The following is a 16,168-nucleotide window of genomic DNA, read 5'->3' on the forward strand; positions in this document are numbered from 1 at the left end:
ACCAAGTAATAATAATGTTCTAACCTTGCAATTTAGATTTTGAATATAGTTCGCTTCTAAAATTGTTGAGTATATCATGAGATAAATAAGAAGAATTATATTTATACATGTGAAAGGCCTTAAGACTTACCTGTACTTAAAGGACATGAGGGTTGCCTATTCTCTAAGTCTGATATTGCATTATGTGAAAAATTACACTCTTCTCCATGGTTTGTATATGTTAAGTTTTTCTTTTGGGTTGTATATTGTGGGGTAACAACCATGACAGCTTTCTCTATTGCATTCTCAAATGAACTTTTGTACTCTATATGTCAGAAACCGCATCCTGTGTGTAGTTTAATCCATATGAAAATGTTGTTAACTTATTCCTTTGGCTTGTGGATTCTTGGTTGAAAACCATCTTCATTTTCTTTGTTGGATTGTGGCCTGATTTGTCACGAACATCTGCAATGTAGTTTTGATTTTAATACATTAGCAGTAAATAATAACCAACAATGAGAACCTTATTTACCTGTTGTTAAAACATAATTTGTTTCTCCATAAGAAATTGTGGTTGTCTGAGGACTTTTTTTGCTGCAATTTTTATCTGGAGTACCTTAAGAAATCAAGTCATCAATAACAAACTTCAATTCTATATTTAAAAAAAAATGGCATATAAGTTTGGTAGCTTTTTTGTGTAACTTATTCTGAAGGATGATCTTCCTTCGGTTTCTTGCACACTTTGACTCATCTGGATCCATATGCATATACTGTTGTTAATGAAGTTCAGTTAGTTGTTAAATTGTTTTGACAAAAGAATTTGTCAAATAGGTAGAGACCACTGAAAGTTTAAAGCGGGAATCCAAATTCTCTTTTTTGGATGCACTTTGACTTTCTCAAATTTGGGTTATTCCAATGGTCTGCACAAATCCGTATTACATCATATCCTTCTTGTTCTTAAGTAAGACAAAGTAGGTTGGACAACAGAGATTTACAAAAGACAGTCAAATTGTATTAATAATTAATAATAAAGTATAGGCGAAAGTTTGATACACATTACCAAAATTACTGACAAACATTTTAAAAGCAAATTTTATGAAAAGCTATACACACTATTGTCTATTGATCTTGGTAGCTTTCAAAGGTAGATATTGAACATGCCCAATTCTATCTCAATTTGAATACTGTGATATAAGCATTACTATTCTAATATTTACTTCATCTGATCATGGTATCAATCTTACTATCACTACTGTCCTGCGGCAGGTTGTGCTTCAACATTTGCTTACTGTTTTTGAAGTTAAATTGCTCATTCTCATCCAATTTGTGGATGAAATCAAAACTCGTCTTTAGCTTAAATATGCACACTGTCTTAAAAGGATATGGTTTTTTATGCAATTTGATTTTAGAATTACTAGAAGCTTCTGCAACATGACTTGAATTTGAATGTCAAAATTCAACAACTCTTACACATTTAATATAACAATATTAATAGTGATTATCATAATTCCATACAATACTATTTCCTAATGAATGATAAAGAATTCATGGAATCTATAAAACATTCTGTTATGCTATAAATTACTATTATAATAATAAACAGTTTCTGCAATGTCAAAATTATGGGACATATATGTTGTAATTTTTCAATATAAACTGAAGCTCACATTATAATTTAAGTTGAAATTATAATTCCAGGTTTATCATATCATTCCATTGCTTTCAAATATTGTCAAAAATTTCAGTGTAAACAACATTTTTTGTCTTGTTGGCTACATTCCCATCTTCATCAAAAATAAGAATTTTCAATCCTTTTTTGGTTCTAACTCTAGAAATAGCTACATACAACTGTCCATGTGTGAAAACGGGACGTGGAAGATATAAACCAACTTTAGTCAATGATTGACCTTGGCTTTTATTGATTGTTATTGCAAAACATAGAGCTACTGGAAATTGTCTTCTCAGGAATTTGAATGGCATACCTGAATTTGAAGGGATCAAATTCATTCTTGAAATGAAGATTTTATCACCAATATTTGTTCCTGTTAGAACTGTTGCACAAATAACATTTTTCTTGAAATCAAGAACTTGCAACCTTGTTCCATTACAAAGTCCATTGGATTGATCAATATTTCTCAAAAGCACAACAGGCACGCCAATTTTCTAATGAAGCCGATGATTTGGTATCCCTAAACATTTTATCTCATTTAAGAACTCAGACGTGAACCATTCACCTTCAGTTTCCTGATCTTCATCTGATTGGCAAGGTGTATCCGAACTAAGATAAGTTATTTCTTTACCACTTAACATAGATAAAATAAAATCATTCACTTGCTCTACTGATTCGGTTGTTCTGCTCCATCCTCAAAGTACCCAGAACACATCATGTTAGTCAACAAATTAGGATAAACAAAATTTACCAATGACAACAAAGGTGTTTCTGGGGGCTCAATCAATAGATCAGGTGGGATTTCCACAACACACTCACCATTTTCATTCAAACCAATTTGGCCATCTCCAATTTTGAGAATCCAATCAACAAATTCTTTGATACTGTTAGTGCTTACATCAGATTTTGCATTGTTTAATCTCATGTTTTGAGAAAGTTTTAAGACTCGACAACTTAGCCACAAATGAGAAGAGTTGATTGTTGACTTCACAACATCATATCTTGATCCTTTTTTTACAATTGGCAATATTTTCCTGAAATCACCTTCCAAAACCACAACCTTCCCACCAAAAGGTTTTTGACTATTTCCTTCATTAACTGTTCTCATAACATCTCTCAAAGTTCTGTCAAAGGCCTCAAAACACATTCGATTCATCATTGGTGCCTCATCCCAAATAATCAATCTCGTTTCAATCAAAAGTCTAGCACGATGAATTCCTTGAGGTATATTGCAAGTTGATTCTTCATTTATTAGAATAGGAATGCAGAATCTAGAATGTGTTGTCTTCCCTCCAGGTAGTAGTAAAGAAGCAATTCCACTTGATGCTACATTCAAAACAATCTTTCCTGTAGATCTAACTGCAACATATAATGTTCTCCACATGAATATTTTTCCAGTTCCACCATAACCATATAGAAAGAAGAAGGCACCCTTTTCAGACTCAATTGATGAAATGATCTCTTCATAAACATTTAATTGCTTAGTAGTGAGACATTTCAACAATGACATATGCTTTTTTGCCATTTCATCTTTGTTGTAGTTAAGTTCATCCATGATAAACCTATTTTGAAAAAAAGATGAATGAGAAGGATCAAGTTGAGGCAAACAGACAAATTCTTGTAATGACCGTCCATTTGCCATTAATAACTCTTTTATTTTTAATAGGAAAAAATCATGTAGTTGCTTCTCCTCAAGTTGAAGACCTAACATTATTTAAGATCATACATGCATCACGTTCATAATTTATAGTCAAAATATGTAATCAATTATAGCATTTTAAAAATACAATACCTGGCAATCGCAAGTCTTTTCTTTTGTGGTATAAAATCCCGTCTGACAGTAATTTCCAAGAAGCTTTCCAAACCACATCCGGTTTGGACATTGTGTTCATGAACAATAATGAAACAAACAGGCGTCTGAGTTCATGGCCAGACCCTAATTCACTTGCTTCTTTTATGGCATCAATGAATTCTTTGTCATCTTTCAATAGTCCTAATGCATAGTAAGCTTCTTCATATGTATTGAATGTTTGCTCATTTACTATCCTTATGCTAGCATAGTCAACACAACCCTTTTCAATAGTCAACAATATCCTCATGTAATAAAGTTCTCCACATCCAGGTGCTACATAAGTTAGTCTACCAATGTTGTAACCTTGCTTCCTTGGTTTCCATTGTCTCTGTTGAGCAATCCATACAAACTTGCTTGGAAATTCAGCATATGTCAAATTCCTTCCATCATCATATTTTTGGTTGGCTTCAAACCAAGCTAGAAACATGGTCTTCATAGGTTCATTCTTTTCCAACAATTGATCAAGATTATCATCATCTTTAAACAAAATTGGTTGTTGCTTCGGCAAATGAAATGACAACCTTTGTACAGCTGGCCATCTATGATGTATGTCAAAGCCAAAAGTTCACCAAACAGCTTCACACGGTGATAAGTATCTACAATCATAATAATTTTTGATTTCGTCAACATTCGTTTTCTCTTCATCGTTGGAAGTACCATTGCCAATTTTCATTGTAGCCCTGTCAGGCCCTTTATTAACATATTTGAAAAGATATTTGATAGAATTTGACTTGTTGCAATATTCTGTATTCACATGTGCTTGATACCTCATAAGAAGATGGGGACTATATGGAACAACATTACCGTTATCCATCCATTTTTTTCCACAAAAATTCCATTATTATGACGTCTATACATTGGATATCCGTCTTCATCAATAGTAGTTTCAGCCGTAAACGTTTTTGGAAAGAATTTTGAACATTTACCTTGTTTCATGCAAGGAGAATTTAATTTAGCCATTCCACATGGTCCATGTATCATGTAGCTTGTAACAACTTTGAACAATTTCGGATACAAATTTAGGCGAGGTAATTCAGCAGATATGACATTATCAATGTCTGTTGCATTATGCAGCTTGTTTGATCCATCCAAACATAATAGTATATGAGCATGTGGTAAACCTCTTTTTTGAAATTCAATGGTGTACATGCCTGAACCAAAGAAGACAATATGCCAAATTAATTATGGAAATTTAATACTGTTAAAAGATTTCACTAAAAATATTTCATCTTGAAGAATACCTGCAGTTGTTTGATCAAAAAAATTATTCTTCTTGAAATATTTCATCATTTGATCAAGTTTAAGTTTGAAGACTCTGCAAACAATATCAGGTCTATCTGACGGACTTAATCCTTTTGGTGCAAGAACATCACGAATTTCAGGCTAATTGACATTGCATGTTATTGTTATGAACAAATCAGGATAACTAAATCTTCTGCAGATGATCATAGCATCTTGATAATTGTTGAACATGTAACGCATGCCACTAGTAAAAGATGAAGGCAAAGCAACACGTCTACCAACGAAAGAAGGATCAGTCTCTCCTCTGTTAATTGCTTCTTGTAGGCCATTCAAAATTTCAGAACGAATTAATTTCTGATTTGACCTAATGAAAGACAAACGTTGTGCTTCAATCATGGTATAACAATCCACCAGAAATTGTTGAAAAAGCCTGTTAGAATGGATGACTTTAAACTAGAGGGGGGGGGGGGGTGAATTGTTTAAAGAGGGTTTTCGCAAACTTTTAAAACAAGAATGAAATTATCTCAAGAAACAATTGATAAGAAATTCAGTTTACCAAAACAGCAATAAAAAACAACAGTACCAGAAAAACAATCGGTTGTTTCACAAAAACAATCGGTTGTTTATACCAGCAAACAACAAACAAAACTGAATTTAAAGAGTTAGGGATAGAGAGATTGCACATAGATGTTTATACTGGTTCACTCCAAATCCAGAGCTACATCCAGTCTTCTCAGAAAACCTCTGAGGAAATCCACTAAGCAATCACACCTTGGTCACTTACACCACAACCAAGAAAGTGACCTTGAACACCTCAAGACACACACTCTTCTTGACCAACACATCAACACTAAGATTGCTGATCTTGATCCCTTCAAGAACACACAACCAATCTCAGCAAACACAGATATGAAACTTGTTCAGCAGAGTACAAGGATTACACTTGTTACAGAAGATAATCTGAAATCAATACAAGCAGAATCCTATTCCACACACTTTGATCAATCACAAACTCTAAGCAATCTCAACTCTTTGAAAAACTCTTATTCAAAAACTTATTTTCACAAATCTGTTTTTCTGAATATATTCAAAGATGTTGTTTGTTATCAAATCTTAACAAACTCTTTTATTGCATTTAATGATTGGTCAAAGCATTTAAAGACTGGAGCGTAAGCAGTTAAATCATTTAAAGCTCAGTCAAAGATAAAACAGTTTTTCTGTTATGGTACCAAAACAAACAATCGGTTGTTTCGACAAAACAATCGGTTGTTTTAACTTAGTTTGAAAAAAAATTTTCTTTCACAAAGATTGAGAATGCCTATGCTTTAGATTTAATCAAGGGGTGGATTACAACACTCAAACTACCCCAGAACTAAACTAAAAGAGCACAACTAAGGCTTCAACATCCTTCAAAGGGTTTGGGTTCTTCAAAGCTTGAGCACCACTTGGTTCAACAAAGCCTACGTGCACGTACTATGTTACGAAACTCACAAATGTCTTTCTTGAATTCGGAATGCAATAAATTCCCTTAAGGAAACACAAATTCTTTTTCTACTTGCACTACCACTGTGACATTCCCTTATTGGAATATTTTCTTGATAACCATCTTCTCCATAGGGGAACATCAAAGGATATTGTAGTGGGATGAAAGTAGTGTGTGTTTCATGAAGCCTTGATAAATCACCACAGACCTTCTTCACAATTATATCTCTGCCTACGTCCATGTTTGCGAAATCTCCCACAATCTCATTTGATGATGGGGTGTTGTACACTCTTGGATCTTTCAATCGATTTCTAAATAATCGGAGTGTAAAATCTGATGGTTTATCTTGAAGAGACATGTCTCTTACTCTTCGGAAGGATTTAGCAAGAACATTGTATTCATCAATCATGTTTATGAAATCACCAACCAATGATTTGTCAAGTATGGACTTATGGTTATTTGACCTGAAATAATATGCAACAGAATTAACAATAATCAATGACATAATTTGAACGGTTAAATAACAGTAAATACAAAAATACTTACTCAAAATGACTCATTCTATTAGTTAACTCATTCTTTGTATCATATATATACAATTGTGCAAACTTGGGATTGGAACCTGCCTCTGGTAACAAACTTCCAATACGGTGGTAATTTTGGCCACTAAGTATGAACTGAGGAGGTGCACTACCATTATTCATAGAAGAATCAATCTTCCCACCTATTGAAGTAAAGGAAAACATACTGTTGTAAGTCCTAATGTTATCTAAGAAATGCTTGCTTCTAGGATCTTCACTGTTTAATAAATTGTTTATTAGTTCTGGAGGTCTTTGTAAAAAAGGTAGTTGTACTTTTCCCTTTTAGCAACATATAGAAAATTGCACTTCTCTTGAATGCTTTGATTTATTAGCACGTTCCTCATACCAGAGAACAACTCCACAATGAACACATTCAATTAAAGGTTGACCAACATAAAAAAATCTGAAAATTTCAAAAAGAATCATATAATTCTCGTTTCTATAATACACGTGCTAAAACGTTATACTGAATCATTAGTTATATTAAGATGCACTTTGACCAAGTAATAATAATGTTCTAACCTTGCAATTCAGATTTTGAATATAGTTCGCTTCTAAAATTGTTATGTATATCATGAGATAAATAAGAAGAATCATATTTATACATGGGAACAATTTTGTATACAATATGAGGAAACACGCTAAACATACTTGTATGATTTACCATTATTTTAAAAATTTGGAGACCATTCAACATAATGTAATGTTTGGCTAATCGAATTCATGATGTTCAAAACATATCTAATAACTTTCTTCTGAGAGACAGAGTAAGAATAGTGTCCAACTTCAGAACGATGAACGTATTCAATTCTTCCTGTATATACAAATTATTCATATAAACACTATGTACATATAAAAAGTAATTAATAATTTCATATGGGAAGGTGTATACAATGACAACCTAAGTGTTCTTCATCAATTATTGTTGGCTGCTTCGATATATTCAACAATGTGTTTAAATATAATTGATATAATTTCTTATTTTGCACAGAGTCAGATGACTTTTGAGATATTGGAGTATCTGTCATCAAAGTTTAAGATAAGACATATGACAAATATATATAAAATAATAATATTTTTCAATTAATCAAATTTCAAGGTTTAAGACATCACTTACTATAGTTGAATTCGATAATGGTTTCCTTTGTGCAATTGATTGTAGTGTGTTTTGATTAGGAGAAAAATTAACTGCAAGTAAAGGATATTATAAAAAATCAGTAATATATATAATGATATGCAATATCCCTCTATAAGAAAGGTCTTAAGACTTACCTGTACTTAAAGGACATGAGGGTTGCCTATTCTCTAAGTCTGATATTGCATTCTGTGAAAAATTACACTTTTCTCCATGGTTTGTATCTGTTAAGTTTTTCTTTTGGGTTGTATATTGTGGGGTAACAACCATGACAACTTTCTCTATTGCATTCTTAGATGAATTGTAATGTACATGTTCTGTACTCTCTATGTCAGAAACCGCATCCTGTGTGTAGTTTAATCCATATGAAAATGTTGTTAACTTATTCCTTTGGCTTGTGGATTCTTGGTTGAAAACCATCTTCATTTTCTTTGTTGGATTGTGGCCTAATTTGTCACGGACATCTGCAATGCAATTTTGATTTTAATACATTAGCAGTAAATGATAACTAACAATGAGAACCTCATTTACCTGTTGTTAAAACAAAATTTGCTTCTCCATAAGAAATTGTGGTTGTCTGAGGACTTTGTTTGCTGCAATTTTTAACTGGAGTACCTTAAGAAATCAAGTCATCAACCATAAACTTCAATTCTATATTTCAAAAAAAATATGGCATATGAGGTTCTACCTGTAAGTTTGGTAGTTTTTTTCTGTAACTTATTCTGAAGGATGATCTTCCTTCGTTTTCTTGCACACTTTGACTCATCTGGATCCATATGCATATACTGTTGTTAGTGAAGTTAAGTTAGTTGTTAAATTGTTTTGACAAAAGAATTTGTCAAATAGGTAGAGACCAGTGAAAGTTTAAAGCGGGAATCCAAATAATTCTCTTTTTTGGATGCACTTTGACTTTCTCAAATTTGGGTTATTTCAATGGTCTGCACAAATCTGTACTACATCATATCTTTCTTGTTCTGAAGTAAAACAAAAAAGGCTAGACAAGCAAAGATTTACAAAAGACAGCCAAATTGTATTAATAATTAATAATTAATAATAAAAGTACAGATGAAAGTTGGCTGCACATTCCCAAAATTACTGACAAACATTTTAAAATCAAATTTTATGAAAAGTTATACACACGATTGTCTATTGATCTTGGTACCTTCCCAAGGTAGATATTGAACATGCCCAATTCTCTATCAATTTGAATACTGTGATATAAACAGTAATATTCTAATATTTACTTCATCTGATAATGATATCAATCTTACTATCACTATTGTTCTGGGGCAGGCCGTGCTTCAACATTTGTTTACTGATTTTGAAGTTAAATTGCTCATTCTCATCCAATCTGTGAATGAAATCAAAACTCGACTTTAACTTAAATAACATTGTCTTAAAAAAACATGGTTTTTTATGCAATTTGTTTTCAGAATTACTGCAAGCTTCTGCAACATGATGTTACCAAATTGCATCTTAGCTGACTTGAATTTGAATGTCATAACTATCATTCACAAAAATCCTAAGGCTTAATGCAAATTCCTTTGTGTAATTGTATTCACAAAGATCAATAAAGTTTAGCAATAGCTGGGCAAACTATTCATTATAATGTCACCAAAGAAAGAATGTTTGAGCTCAAATCCAATACTACACTTGAAATTTCATTTATTAGAACCTATTAATAAATCCATTACATGGGTTAAAGTCATGCACTGCATAACACACTTGAAAGATACAAACAACATTTGATTATTCACATTAATAATCAAATCTCAAATGATTTATACATGTTTGAAATATTGTATGAACAATCTTCAATCTTATTACAATGTCGTGGAACATTCTGGTTCTCCTCTGCAACTTTGTTATGACAGAACTTTCAGCATACTCTAACAATCTTCATCCATTAAGGATCAAAACATACAAACCTACAAAATAACAATACACAACTATACATTGGAATACATAACATGTCATATATAATAGTAATCATAATATCCTCAAAACATAAAATAGTTATGACATTGTTTTGCATAATATATCAAATCCACTACAATATTACATAAGTAAGAAAATTACTCTCATATCCTCAAAAGATCAAATGTCACACATAAATTTTAAATAACATTTCACTTCTCAATTTTAACAGTTCTTTTGAATGTCTTGAGTGGCAGATTGTCCTCTCCAACTTGCAACAATTGTGGAGATTGTCTCTTGAGTGGAGTCACTATAACACTGTCATTGCTCAAATCCACAGTTTGAGATTGCGACTCATTGCATTCACTCCCAAACTTTGTCAACAAATCCTGTTTCAATACACACACTTTCAGAACAAATGTTTTCAAGTAATGCTATTGTCTATTAGAATTTATTTATACCTCTGTGATGTTCTCACAGGAAGCATCAGTTAATGCTAGCTTTCCTTTTCCTTTTTTTCCATCTTGATCATATATCTCCTTATCAAACAAATGAGAATTTAAACAAATAAGTACTTAATAGACATTTTATATTACAAACATTGTACAGTAAAACATAACTTACCAATGAACTATTATTGTCACTAATGAAACATTGAATGATGTCTTCATCCACACAAATTTTTTTAACTCTAAAGGTTTGCTCAAACCTGAAGCCTTTATCCATTTTTTAATCAACCTTAAACAAAACCTTTTTCTCCAATATTTGTGCAAATTCATTTGGAAGATTTCCGTTCTAAAATAAAAATGAAATTCAAATTAATCAATGCACGGGTTATATATATATATATATAATTAACATTTAAAGGTGTGCAACAATAACCTTATCATGGCTTTCAAACTTTTCAGCACATGATTTACTCAGAAGTGAACTTGCTTCTCTGTCAAAAAGCAAAAAGGTTGTAGAATCAGTGTCATCTATCACACGAAGTTGCACTTTATACCTGCCATACAAATACAATATGTTCAACACAACACATTAGTATTGTACTATAATCAATATCCGAGAATATATCAATAACACATACTTCAAAACGTGTACCTAAGGGTGACCTTCATTACGTGTTTATTGCATTTTTCACAAAAAAAACATTTTGGAGTCGGGGTAAACTGCCTTGTTACAGATGCATGCAGTATACCACCAATCATCATCATCCACAGCATGTTTTATAGTTGCAAGAACTATGAATGTGTTGACCTGTTTCAATAAAATGTAAAAATAAGTGGAAACAAAAGACATATAAGAATTTAAAATATATAATGACATTTATTTCTCTACAATCCTTCAACCCTGCTATGGTGTTCCTGGTGGTGGTCTGAAGAAACTCATCTTCAGGAGTTTGCTTTGAAGATTCACACAGTTGGCTGAGCCCCTGGGATGGAGACTCCATTGTTTCTAACATCCTTTACCATTAAAATAAATTATAATACATTAAAAAAAGCTTTTGACCAATATCAAATAATGATATTTCTAAAGTACCTCTTTTTCAATAGTAATGCTTCTTCAGTTAGTACATTATATTCCACTCTTGTGCAATCAATACAGTTCTGAACATAGATGTTGTCTATATAATAAAAAATTAACATGTAAGAAAATTAAGAAATCAAGACTAATAACAAATAATAGAGATAAGATACTTTGATTCATCCAAAATGATACCTCTGAAGAACTTGACTTTGGAAAATTCTATAGATATGACTGCATTGTCTACTTCTCCAGTTGTCAGAAATGCATTTAACTGATCTACATAAGTCCCAAAAAGGGTGCATTGAATCTTAAAACTACTCTCACAAAACAACACTGTTACACAATCAGTTTTAAAAAAAAGGTCGATAGAAGTCAGAAGATTACCTATCACAATCTATGGAGATGACATTCATTTTGGCAACTTTTCCTTCCTTTGTCAACTCCCGCTCTGTGCCAACTCCAGTTAGAATTCCAATTATATCTGCATAAAACACTACTGAAGTTAATAATAGAAAACTTGTATTGAAAAGATACCAAAAACCAGTAGAAAAGTTAATTTAACTAACCCACTAAAAAATCGGTGTCAAAGCCATCGGCAAAAAGTAGTGAAAGAGGGGTGTAATGTGGTTTAGTTTGTGGTACCACTTCATTAGCCATTAAAGATACCTTTGTTCCATATTGGAAGTTAATCTTATAAGCATGTTTAGTTGTTCTGTAAGATCCTAAATTGGATGCCACACTAAACGATTGGATGGAATACACATGACCTTCAGATATCTGACTCTGGAATTTATATATTAGTGTCCTCCTCACAGATGCATGGATTCGTACTCCTTAAAAAAATACATAAGGAAAACATGTTCAAAAGCAACACATTTAAAATATATGCATGTCACAACTCTGAGTTTTATGGAAAACTTACTTGTTGATCTTGTAGCACCATCTCTAGTGAAAAAGGGATTTTCTGTTTCGTGAAATCTTGCACACACCATAGCCGTAAGACTCTAACAAACACATTCCATGACTCCTTTATTGAATTCACGTCATTTAACACATTCATTGTTTGATCTAATTTCAATATAGACATAATGTATTCCACAAAATAGAGAAAACAATTTTAGTGAGAGAAACACAATGACAGAATAAAATTCAATTTGAATGTATTCACAATGTTGAAGTTCATTTAAATAAAGTCAGCATTACCTAGCTTTCCATGTATATGTTTTCCACATTCAACTTTCCATGTGTCAACTAAATTTTAACACAGTTAAGGTAAACCCAAGGCACGACTTTTTTTAGAGCAGACATAAATTAATTGTCTTGCAAGAATTCTCCCCTTTAGACAATGAAAGGTACATCACGTTGTCTATATACAAAAGCAATTTTGCACATACTTTTTACAGTTTTAGGATGGCTTCTTGTACTTTATACACTATTGAAGAAAAAATTGATCATTGTGCATTGCTCTCATAAACCTCATTCAAACAATGTTATGAATCCAAACAAAATTAGTACCGTTTTAGTTATATTTTCCAGAATCCACTTTCTATTTGGCAGCCCAATTTGAACAACGTTTGGGAAAGGCTATGGCAGACCTTTTGCTCTACCATCCAGAACTTCATAGGATTGGCAGTTGTGGCAATTGGTTGACTTCATGAAACACACCAGGTTGAATTATACAGATCTGCAAACATTGATGAATGTGCACTGCTCTCATAAACCATAAAAAATGTTATAAATGCAGTCCATGCAGCAAAAAGTACTTTTGCACATACTTTTTTACAGTTTTGGGAAGGCTTATTCAAATTTATACATTATTGGAGAAAACATTAGTTTATACACTATTGGAGAAAACATTGATAAATGTGTGTCGTAATACAAACAAACCTCATTGAAACATTGTCATAAATTTTCTCAAGATTGGCGCCACATGAATTCCCACAATCCACTTTATATTTTTTTTATTAAATTTTACAAATTACAGTTTTTACAAACTTATTTGAAGCTGGTTATTGGTTTGACATGCAATACTACATTATAAAATATTCAAATTTGAATTTCCAATTCTAAAACAAATTAGAACACTATTCGTTTAAAATATTTCTAATAATAACGTTAAATTAAATAAACTTGCAAAATAAAATAAAAAACATAACATGTAATAATAATGAAACAAAACATAACTTGTAATGAAATAAAAGTAACATTGTCATTCTTTGAAACATATTTGCGAAACTAACTTGTTAACTTATCACAGAACTAACAACACCCTCAGATCTGTGTGTTGTACCTCAATATTAGCTTCAAAAATCAATTTGTCACCTTCACGAAATGCATGCATGTTACAAAATTCTCTCCATCCAACACCAAATTTAACAGAAGCTTTTGGAGGTGGCCGTATCAAAATTTTGCACTTAACTTCACCCTTATGTCCATGAAGAACAATATACTTTAGCCTGCTTTTTCGAATGAAATTGGCAAAAGAAACAAGAAGATCCTAAAAGCCAAGTAACATGTGTATAAATACAGTAATAAAATAATATAAAGTAAAATAAAACTTAAGAAATGATGTAATAAAAAATTACCACATGGCTTGATTGACCCACATAGTGTGATAGTGAAATGAAGATAAGGACCGTCAATGAGAGGGAAACGACTCTCGATACGATCATAAAATATTCACGGTTGAAGGAGACGATCTTCCCTTAAACAAAGTAATCTTAAAACTGTTATTTCTGACATAATCAAAATATACAAAATGATTGCCACGAAGGCCATAAAATTCCCGGAATTGAGACCATCCTCCAATGATCTCAGGAACACACAAGTCCATATTATACTTAACAATATGTCTATGCCCTTCGTTATCCACCAAAAACCAAGTTGGACCAAGTTCAGACCCGAACTCGATTGCAAAAGCACGATCAACTAAACCATGATCCTTTTCAAAAGAAAAAAACATGTTACTTATTTTGTAATGGTAATCTGAAATCCAAAAAAAATGAGAAGAAAACACACCTCGTCTAACAGGATCATCGTTTGGAACTTTCCTTTGGTTTCCATTGTCAATATGTCACCCAAATTTGGAAAATTTGGTATAAGTGGTGCTATAACAGACGGTAAACAAATATGTACATATTAGCAGTAACATAGGGAATTGGCAATGGATTTAAATATTCAACACAAATTTAAAAAATAGTAATTGTGAAAAAAGAAAAAAAAAGAGAACCATAAAAAACCAAAAATGGTGAAAACATATTCATAAACATGTCAAAGGTTGCAACTTTGATCACAATCAGATAACCAAAGACCAAAAAAATTGAGAAAAAGCATGAAAGTTTTTGCATGTCAGAAAGAAACAATAAAATTAACAGATGAAGACATTATAAATTAAAATAAATCACAAATTTAAAAAATAGTAATGGTGAAAAAAGTAAAAAACAGATAACCATAAGCAACAAAAAAATGGTGAAAACATATTCATAAACATGTCAAAGGTTGCAACTTTGATCAGAATCAGATAACCAAAGACCAATTTTTTTTTTGAGAAAAACCATGAAAACTTTTGCATGTCAGAAAGAAACAATAAAATTAACAGATGAACACATTATAAATGAAAATAAATCACAAATTTAAAAAATACAAATGGTGAAAAAAGTAAAAAACAGAGAACCATAAGCAACCAAATATGGTGAAAACATATTCATAAACATGTCAAAGGTTGCAACTTTGATCAGAATCAGACAACCAAAGACCAAAAAAATTTGAGTAAAAACATGAAAGCTTTTGCATGTCAAAAAGAAACAATAAAATTAACAAATGAACACATTATAAATGAAAATAAATCACAAATTTAAAAAAATAGTAAGGTTAAAAAAGTAAAAAACAGAGAACCATAAGCAACCAAAAATGGTGAAAACATATTCATAAACATGTCAAAGGTTGCAACTTTGATCAAAATCAAATCACTAAAGACCAAAAAAAATTGAGAAAAAACATGAAAGCTTTTGCATGTCAGAAAGAAAGTTTTTTTTTTTTAAAAAAAGAGAACCAAGACCAAAAAATATTGAGAAAAAGGATGAGAAAACATATTGAAAAAGAAAAAAAATGAAAGGATGACAGAGAAGATCAAAGTTTGCAACTTCGATAAAAAAACAGAGAACAAAAAAAATTAAGAAAGTTTTTGCATGTTAGAAAGAAAGATTTTTTTATCAGAAAGCATGAGAAAACATATAGACAAACAAAAAATGAAAGGATGGCAGAGAAGATCAAAGTTTGCAACTTTGATAAAAAAAAGGGAAGAAAAACAAAAAAATTTGAAGAAAGCTTTTACTTGAACAGTTGCAGGTTTTGTTTGAACGCATGGAGGAACTGTTTGCCATCTTTGAAAGAAAGAAGTAAAAGAAGCTAAAAATGACAATGCAAGAGTGAGAAACTGGAAATGTGTTTCAGATGATATCCTAGACTACAACTTATATGTATTGATTTTAATTTTAATAATCAAATATTATTATTAATATTAAAATTACAATATAATAATAATAATAATAATAATCATAATATTAATATAATAAAAATTGGATGAAGTTTATTAACCTTCAATTGAGATAATGATTGACCAAATACTACTATTTTGTATAACTCGGTTAAAAGTGCAATTATGAATCTATACTTAGAAATATTTTCCATATTACTATTTGGTATAACTGCAATACTACTATTTATTATTCATTAATTCTTAGGCCTTGTAATTTATTCAATGTTCATAAAATAATTTAAATAA

General features: G+C 31.4%; 1 pseudogene; it reads right to left on the reverse strand.

Moving 5' to 3' along the window:
* Positions 1-1,701: 1,701 nt before the first annotated feature.
* On the reverse strand, positions 1,702-14,448 carry LOC137829099 (uncharacterized; annotated as a pseudogene).
* Between the last annotated feature and the right edge of the window lie 1,720 nt (positions 14,449-16,168).

The sequence above is a fragment of the Phaseolus vulgaris genome, chromosome 7, assembly GCF_051622355.1.
Source record: "Phaseolus vulgaris cultivar YP4 chromosome 7, ASM5162235v1, whole genome shotgun sequence".
Taxonomy (NCBI): Eukaryota; Viridiplantae; Streptophyta; class Magnoliopsida; order Fabales; family Fabaceae; genus Phaseolus; species Phaseolus vulgaris.